Source organism: Lathyrus oleraceus, chromosome 7 (assembly GCF_024323335.1).
Source record: "Lathyrus oleraceus cultivar Zhongwan6 chromosome 7, CAAS_Psat_ZW6_1.0, whole genome shotgun sequence".
Lineage (NCBI taxonomy): Eukaryota > Viridiplantae > Streptophyta > Magnoliopsida > Fabales > Fabaceae > Lathyrus > Lathyrus oleraceus.
The window spans coordinates 31,789,114-31,798,379 of NC_066585.1; positions in this window are offsets into that span (position 1 = coordinate 31,789,114).

Consider the following 9,266-nt stretch of genomic DNA (forward strand, 5'->3'; position numbering starts at 1 on the left):
ATATTATGATTGTGTTTTTTTTATGTTTTGTTTGTTTTTTCTAACAAGTAGAGTTTCGTAAAAATTTGTGATAAAGTCGAATGAGCACAACTTTTTAACATTAGTCGGAGGTGGCTAATTGGTCATGATGTTGGTGGTAATGATGGACTGAAAAGTTTGTTGGCTTTCATGAATTGATGGCAAAAAGAGGAAAGTTCATCGATGGTGGGAGGAGAACTCATAATCAATGATACCAACAAATTATCACGAGCATAATAGTAATACAACACACAACACAGCTCAATATGACACTATCACTATTATATTAAAGTCATTAAACTTCCGTATTTTTTAATCCCATATGCAAAAACAACTAACTCACCATAACCGAAACTCACTATTAAAGGAATATTCTAAACTTAGTCTCATTTTTTGCTTTCCTTCTTCTACTTAGGTATCACAAAGTCATTAAAGAATTTGGGCCGGCTGTATTCCTTTTTTGCCCTAAGCTAAGACCCCATATAATTTGTTTCGCAAGCATGAGCCAGCTCTTCAATTTTGGTCTCTTCCTCATTTTCGAAAATTTATCCGCTACCCCCACAGTTTGATTCGTCATTCCCATATTAAAGAGTTTGATTTGTCAATAAAACCAGAGTCGCCACTGCGCTTTTATTGTTTCCAAAGAAAAAGGGAAAAGTACGAATAAAACCCAAAGACAAGAAGTTTTCAAATCAAAACTAATAAAATTCCAGAGATTACAGGTAAGGGGTTGGTTACATAGAGGGAAGGTGTTAGCACCCAAAGTGTCCTAGGTACTCCCAGTGAGCTCTTTTTTATGTGTGCATATGTTTTGGTATAAAAGATGTTTGAGAAAAAAATAGAGTGTGGGGGTGAGAAAAGAATTCATTGACTATATTTTTGTGTTTGACATGACCTTCGGTTTTGTGCCTACGTACCTACATAAAAATGAGGGATCAAAACCCCGTAGTTCGTAGTAAAAATTTCAAATAAGTTGGTGAATTTGCTTTTAATAAGAGTTTAATAAGAAAAGGCACAAAGAGCCAAAAATTTGACTGGGGTTATTAGTTCTTTTTGTCTTTTGAAATTTAAGTCAATATGGTTAAGTTTATTTACAAATTTGATTTAAGAAAGAGTTTTAAAAATTCAATGGCATAAGGCCAAAGTTTCTAATTATTGAAACAAAGTCTAAGTTTGAAATCACAAGCAAATAAGTTTTTGAAAAGAGGGGAGATTTTGGATTTAAAGAAGTGGGAGGAGATGAAAAGGCTATCCTAAGCACAAATTTAAAAGTTAAGAGTTGAAAAGATATGACCAATGAGATGCAATCCAACAGACAAGAATGTCATATAGAAACCCATTTTCCTTTGGACTTTAATCAAGTAATAACCAATAAGAAATGAGCAATATCCAGACATCGTAAAGATCAAGGCATCAAGTAAAGATGGCCACATCCAAGCAAGCACTTCAATAGCTAACAATCTTCATTATCTTCCCATGTATCAGATGAAATATTCCTTGATCAACTTAGAATAAAAAATCAGATACAAGATCAAAATAACAATTAAACACTGAGACAGAGTAGCAGATGAACCCAAGAAATTCTCAAGTCTTGTATCAGATGAAGGTACAGTTCAAAGTAGCCCAGTCTCAAGATGTTGGCATTGGCCAAGTCCTTTTAGCACAAAGAATGTTGCCTAATCCTAAGTCCAAAAGTTCAGTCCAGCTCAACAGTCCACCAGATGTTTTTTTAGGGTTTTTGTTGTTATTAGGTATTTTAAGGTCCTAAGACCATAAACAAAATCAAGTTATATGAAATGTAAATGGCAATGAATGATAAAGAACTAAAACTTAAATTGCATAGTAGTAAATGACTTGAAAATAAAGCAATATTAACAAGAGTTAGTCAAATGTTAGTCAAAAGTTAGTGGTGTTAGAGGTGATTTTTAATTGATTAAGTCATTCTTTTGAGAACACTCAACCATTCATTCACAAGTATGAATCCTTAAACCAAGACATCTTCCATGAGAAGGGCTCCAACTTGCATAATTCAACAAGTATGTGTTGAATGTAGTTTTAAGTGTCGGGTTTTTGTTATCGTCTCCACAGGGATTGTGAGATATAGCCGTCGTTCGACAGTTGTTTTAATTCTTAACTCAAAGTAACAAGGGGGTTTTGGTTTTATTCATGGTAGCTTGCATAAAAGTATAAGAAAGTGCGGTAAAAGTTTTAGTTTTTCTATTTGAGAAAGATTGTCAAAGTTAGGGTTCGACGATCACTTTGCATGTATATGTTCGATCAACAAAACTCATAAACTCATTTAGATGATAAACTATTTCATAAAGTCCTCCCAATATGTTTATCTCTAACACACATTGTGGGTTTTCCCATTTTGATTCATTGTTTATCTCTAACACAATCTATCAAAATGACAACTTTTTGGTTCAACTTTATGGTGAACAAAATCATTCATTACTATCTCTAGCTAACAAACAAGATTGGATGAAAACCTAAGTAAAGAGTTGGTAAACATCTCTCGATCATAAACCAACACAAAGAGTTATCGATAAAACAAAGTTTTCACCATATATTCATCATTAAAGAGTTTACAAATGAAGATCATCCCATATACACACAAAGCTTATGACCATCTACATCTAACCTTGACAAAATGAAGGACTTAGCTACTTATTTTCATGGTAGCTTGGTCAACAAGTTTCGGAAGAAGATTGATCAACATCCGAGTCGAAGAATCGAGATTGGATGGGAATCCACCTTCTTTTTGTAAAATATTGCTAAGAGAAGATCAAAGATGAAAAATGGGTTTCTAGGTCACCAAAATATCTCTAGAACAATGCTGGAAAATATCTAAAAATGCTAAGTGTAAAGTATGGTACAAAGTATGGAAAAGTATGGGTTCCAAAAAGTAGCCCTTGCTACTTATACTGCTGCTGAGCTGTCATGCTCGCTAGGCGAGCAGAATGGTTCGCCTAGCGAGCCCCAAAATAGGCACCAGAGGCACTTGCGCACAGAGAAATATCCTTTGCCAAATTTGCATGTTCGTTAGGCGAACAAAACCTTCGCTAGGCGAAGCCTACGCTTCCACCTTCGCTCCAGCGAGTTTAGGTGGTTTTGCTACTGGAATTGCTCGCTGGGAGCTTGCTAGTGGCTCGCCTAGCGAGCAAGTGCTGGCTGTGCTTTTGACCAAGTCTGGGCGTGTTTGCTACCACCTTCGCTGGCTGCTCGCCTAGCGAGTTTGCTGACTTTTGCTACTGTAAAATTCTGGCAATGCTCGTTGGGTGCTCGCCTAGCGAGCACTTCGCTACACCACTCGCCTAGCGAGCATGTTGATGAATGCTTTCTTCTCTTGGTCCCTTTGCCAACTTTCATGTGCCTTCATTTTCTATTATTTCATGCCTAATTCCTGCATAATAACGCACAAATCAAAGGTACCAAGATCGTTTAACATTGTATTGCAATTCATCTAAAGCAAAGGCGATTTCGAACACTTTAGCAACAAAAAAGAGTAAAAGATGCCCATATTTGATAGCTCAAATAAGCACTTTTGGGCATCTAACAGTATGCCACTAGCTCCCATGAAAGGAAAAAAGGTCAAGTCTCCACACAATGTCATGAAGAATGAGAGACTCACAAGATATGGCTCAAATGAGCAAAGTGAGAATGACATAAACATAAACAAGTTAAATGAAATGTAAATGGAAAATGAATGATAAATGACTAAAATTTCAATTTCATAAAGTAAATGACTTGAAAGTAAAGCAATATTAAAAAGAAATAGTCAAATGTTAGTAAAGGTTAGTCAAGTGTTAATGGTGATTTTCAATTGTTTAAGTCATTCTTCGGAGAACATCCAACCCTTCATTCATAAGTCTGGATCCTTGAACCAAGACATCTTCCATGAGAAGGGCTCCAACTTGGATAATTCACAAGTATGCCACTAGCTCCCATGAAAGAAAAAAAAGGACAAGGCTCCAAATAATGCCATGAAGAAGGGGGGACTTATAATCCCACTTACTAGAATGCTATGCATTGAAGGTCAAATTTAGCTCTATGTTAAGCAATCGTAATTGGACTTATGTAGAAGTCACAACTATCTAAGGCATGGCAGTACAAATTTAGGTGTTAATGCATGTTAGAGATTTGGTATAAAGAACCAAACTCCTAAAACATACCTGTAAGACCCCAATTTTGTCCCTAAGATCCCTCATGGCATCATAAGCATTGCATTGCATAGCCTCAAGGATCATTTGATGCATCTTGGCTTCCTTTCCCTTTGGGGAGAGATCTCCTGTGAGTGGTTGAGATCACCAGGTCAAGCAATTCAAGGATTTCCTTTGTGCAAGAGATGAAGGTATTTTCTTGAGATGAGGACCACATGATATCATATGGAGCTTATATGAGCTAGAGGTTCATTTTGAAGCAAATTCCCCAAGTGGTAAAGGCTCAAGTTCATCAAGGCATGTCAAGGTCGTTTGAGGACCAGATAATCAACTGTATAGTCAACTGAGGGCTTTGAGGTGGGGGAAATGATTTGAGACATCCCATTCATGTTCAAACAAGTCCTATTCATCATGTCAAGCATCTATCTTGAAGATTTTGAAGTCATTGCAGAAGTTTCCAAAAATGGAAAATGACCTGTAATTTCAAGTTTCCAAAAATGGCAAGTTTTTGGTCCACATTCAACTTGACTTTTCAACATCAAAGAAGCTTCAAATGGATTTTTGGTGAACATGAAAGTTGAAGATCTCTCTCTCTCCTCTTTGCAAAAAGTCCTATATCATGTCCATCTGATAATTGGTTGAGAAGTTATGGCCAAATGATTACCAAGTATGCATGGAAGTTCAACATGGCATAATTTTTTATTCAAAATTCCAAATTGGTCCACTCTTTTTGCAAAATGCTTGTCATGACCAAGAGATTCCAAATCAACCATTGCCTTGCATGGAAGAAGCTCATATGATCACTTGTTCACACATGTGCATTTTGGAGGGAATTCTGATAATTCAAATTTGGTTGATCATGCAAGCCAAATACCAATTCCATGATGATTATTGAATGATTTTGAGTGAAATCCCAGCTTGCATGGTATTGTTCACGTGCTACATGGCCATGCTACCTCACACTTGCAATTTTTTAAAACACCTCACATCTCTCTAATCTCAATTAACCAAAGCCTAATCCTGATTTCAGCATGATTAACACAGAGTATATAAGCCAAATCATAACTGTTTTTCAAGGGAGAAGCATTTGAGATCTGAAAAACTCACATTCCCTCCAAAAATTCTCTCTCTTCGAAATCCAAAATTCTTCACACAAACCTTCATTTTCTTTGCACATTCATGATCCTGGAAGAATTCTAAGCAAGATCCAACCACTGGTTTGAAGAATTGAGCAAGAATTCGAGCTACACAAGTGCAAACTCATGGCTATGGATTTCTGAAATTGAGCTAGATCCAAGTGCTTTCAACCACTACTTCTTACATCCAGCTTCATAGGAGGATTATTGGAGTAAAGCTGGAGCTCTATAGCATCTGAGGACACGAGTTTGGATTACTGCAATTTCAGGTAGGTGAAATTCGATCCTCTTATTTTGCCAATTTCTTGCCATGATTGTGTAGAGCCTGTTACACTGAGCATGCTGATATGTTCTGTTTTGAAAATGGATGAAAATTGAGCTTGTATGGTTGAATTAAAGTTTGGATGTTGATAATGTTCTTGCTCGGTCCGTGCGTGTTAGGAAGAATCAGATGATTTTGATTATAGATTTGGAATGTATGATGAAAGATCTTTCGATTGATGTACTTTTTATGCATTTCTGGAAAAATATTGTTGAAGGTCACCGGAATTCAACCGGAGAAGACGACCGGAACTACTGTTCCGGCGTCTGGTTCTTGCTGCTAGGGTTTCATGATGAAACACAGCGTTTTGGTTTCAAGCGCTCCTGGCCTTGCGTGCGTGAGTTCGATCCTTGGCTCATGCAGTTTTCTGAATTTTAATTGAATTCTCATTCTGGACTGGGCGTGCGTGTGTTCGAACCTGGCTGCATGCATCTTCTGAATTTCATTCAAATTATTATTTTCCCTCCATTTTCTTTTATTATTTCATTATTTTCTTCAAATTTAAAAAATCATAAAAAATAGTAGAAATGTCCAAATTGATCCCAATTTGTTTCCACATTCTTGTTTTGATGTCTAGTTGTTTATAGCATTTATTTCATGATTTGTTGATTGCTAGATTTTTAATTGTGAATTTTTGATTGAACCTTATGCCAAATTGACATGTTACATTCATTGCTTTGTGAAATGCTCATCTTTAATCCAATTGATCTAAAAATTTTCATGCTTGATCCTCACATGTGATATGATTTTTGAGCTTTGGTTTGGAATTTTTATCATATGCTATCACTGTTTTGGACACATGAAGATATGATGTGACAATTTGTGTCACATTTTTTGCCTTGCATTTGTGCATTTTTGTTCACCTATCATTTGAGCTCCTCTGGATTTGATTTTTTGAACATTGTTTGTTCATGACATGATGAGTTCACATAAAAAATTTCATGATCATTGGATGCTTTTATGTTTTGATTTGGATTTTCTAATTTGGATGTCCATATTGTGCACACTTGCTTGCCTTTGCTTTACATTAATCATTTGATGCCTTTGCCATGTGAATTGATGTTGGTCCTTTTGAGGACATCTTATGACATGTTTGAACTTGCTTTGTGCAAAAGATTGAGTTCTGTTTTCATCATTTGATTTGGTTTTGAACCTAGTCTTTGTACTAGTGTTTTGTACATAAACTAATTGTGCTTTGTGTTTCAGGTTTGGACATTTAGCATTGATGATTGGTTTGGTCTCACTTTGTGAGTGTAACACCCCAAAATTTGCCTTCCTCATTCACGCATTCACTTTTTATGTCATTTAGCATTTCATGCCACATTGCATCATGTCAATCGGAATTAGCTCCAAGAAGCTCGGACATCATCCAGGACACTTTGTGGGTTCTACTTAGACGATCAGTCAACACAAGGAAAAGACTTGAGGTACTACCAACAGGGCCAGATGGGGCCTATTCACCGTGCAAATCGCCAGGCTGGAAGAAGCGAGAATCTGCTGCTGAGCTATCATGCTCGCTAGGCGAGCAGATGCTTCGCCTAGCAAAAAGTACTGCCATGCTCGCTAGGCGAGCAGGTCCTTCGCTAGGCGAAGGGCGCGCACTTCAGAAAATATCAGAAAGATTTGGGGCTTGAGTTGCCCTCATTTGAGCCCACTACCCACGGAACCAGTCTATAAATACTGAAGTTTCAGTAGAGGAAAACACACTTAGAGTTACACTGGGAGATTCACTGGAGAAAGATTTTGAGAGAAGGAGACCTAGGAACTACTCTGCAGCAATCTTCAGGCAGCTCTGAGAAGTTCACTCCGATTCACACGCTCTTTTGCCTCTGCCCCACGCAAACCCTAACAGAGCTTTGCAAATCCAGCCGTGCCATTCGATCGGTCTCTCTCATCAGGTATGCCTTTGTTCCTACTACTCTATGCCTTGAATTTAAATATTATGAATGTATGAGGTTACGTCAGGTTTTGTCCACGGGATCATATTTGTGTATGAATATGTAAGTAGAGTCTTGAATGTTTGATAATTTCGTTTCTGAGAGGAATGCGATAGGGTGTGGAGTCCCTAAAATCGTACTGTTATCAGTGAGAAACCCAAAACCCGCAAGCGCTCGCTAGCCGCTTCGCTGGGCGAGTACACGGCGAAGCTTCGCTAGGCGATGCAGTCGCGCATGTGACAGCATTCGCCCTTTTCGTTCTGTTTTGTTCTCATCTGTCTTGTGTTGTCATGGCATTGTTTTCTCTTGATTTCATCCTGTTTGCCTAACCCCTTTTTTTGTCGAGTTTTTGTGAGGACTCAAGCACTCTTGCAGGGATACCCTTCGGAGGTTTATTCTGATTACTCGTATTGACTAATTTTCTTTGATGGTCTAGCTGGAGAGATCTCAGGGTTGCTAATCCTTTAATTGCTGTAACTTCGGATCTTTATCCGTGTGGTAATTTTCTCCCTTTCTCGTACTTTATCGCTTTCTTAGATGGAAGACCTCGATAGGAGGCAATGTTTGAGCCCCTGGGTGGCATTTTACTTTAAGATACATGTTTTGTGTGGTGTGATCGCTTCCCCATAGGACACGAGGCTTCGGATAGTCTCCCGTTTGCATGCCAATTAAGGTAGCACTATTCCTTCGCCTAAGACTTCCTTTTTGCATGCGCGTTCCTAGAACGCGAACAAACCCTAGAACCCAAAGCAACATGTTATCTCCTTCTACTACAGGCGAGTAAGTCTCCAAAGGTCGAGCATCCGGTAGATCGCGTAGTAACGTTGTTCGTCCAAAACCCAATCCATAACCCCGTAGTTAGCCGAACTACGACTTGCTCTGATTCTCATTCCAGATGAGATACGTAGGCATAAGACGCGATGTCTTAGCGAGCACACATCCCCCCAACCCATAGGTCAGCCGAGCTACAAAGACTCTGATTCTCATATTCAGATGAGATACGTATGCAGTGGATGCGACATCCGCGCGAGTCATTTCTCTTAACCTTTTTTAGTAAATAAACACATTAGGTAAACTCACACCCTTTAGACAAGAACCACAAAAGTGGATCCCGTAGAGTACTATGGATGCGTAGGGGTGCTAATACCTTCCCTTCGCATAACCGACTCCCGAACCCAAGATTTGGTTGCGAGACCCCGTCTTGTCCTTTCCTTTTTCAGGTTTACTTCGAGCGTTTCCTTTCCCTCCTTTAGGATGAATAACGCACGGTGGCGACTCTTCTGTCATTTTCTTTCGCCGGTTGTTTTTTCGCGCACTGTATTTTTCAGGTTGCCACAGCTGGCGACTCTGCTGGGGCTGAAGAGGCTAATGGTCCCAATGGACCGGGGCCTATCCCGATCCCGCATGTCAACCTAGATCAACAACCCATTCAGGATGGTCAGGATGATCAGTTCCCCTTGCTTCAGGAAGACTTTGGCATGGACCCCATGTTTAGAAGATTGGAAGAGAGGTTGAAAGCAGTGGAAGGACAGGATCCTCTAGGAGTAGATGTTGCTGACTTAGGGTTGGTCCCAGGTGTGAGAGTGCCACCGAAATTCAAGGTCCCGATATTTGACAAATACAATGGCAGCTCTTGCCCCAAAACTCATGTGCAAGCCTATTTCCGTAAAATGGTTGCATACTCTGATGACGA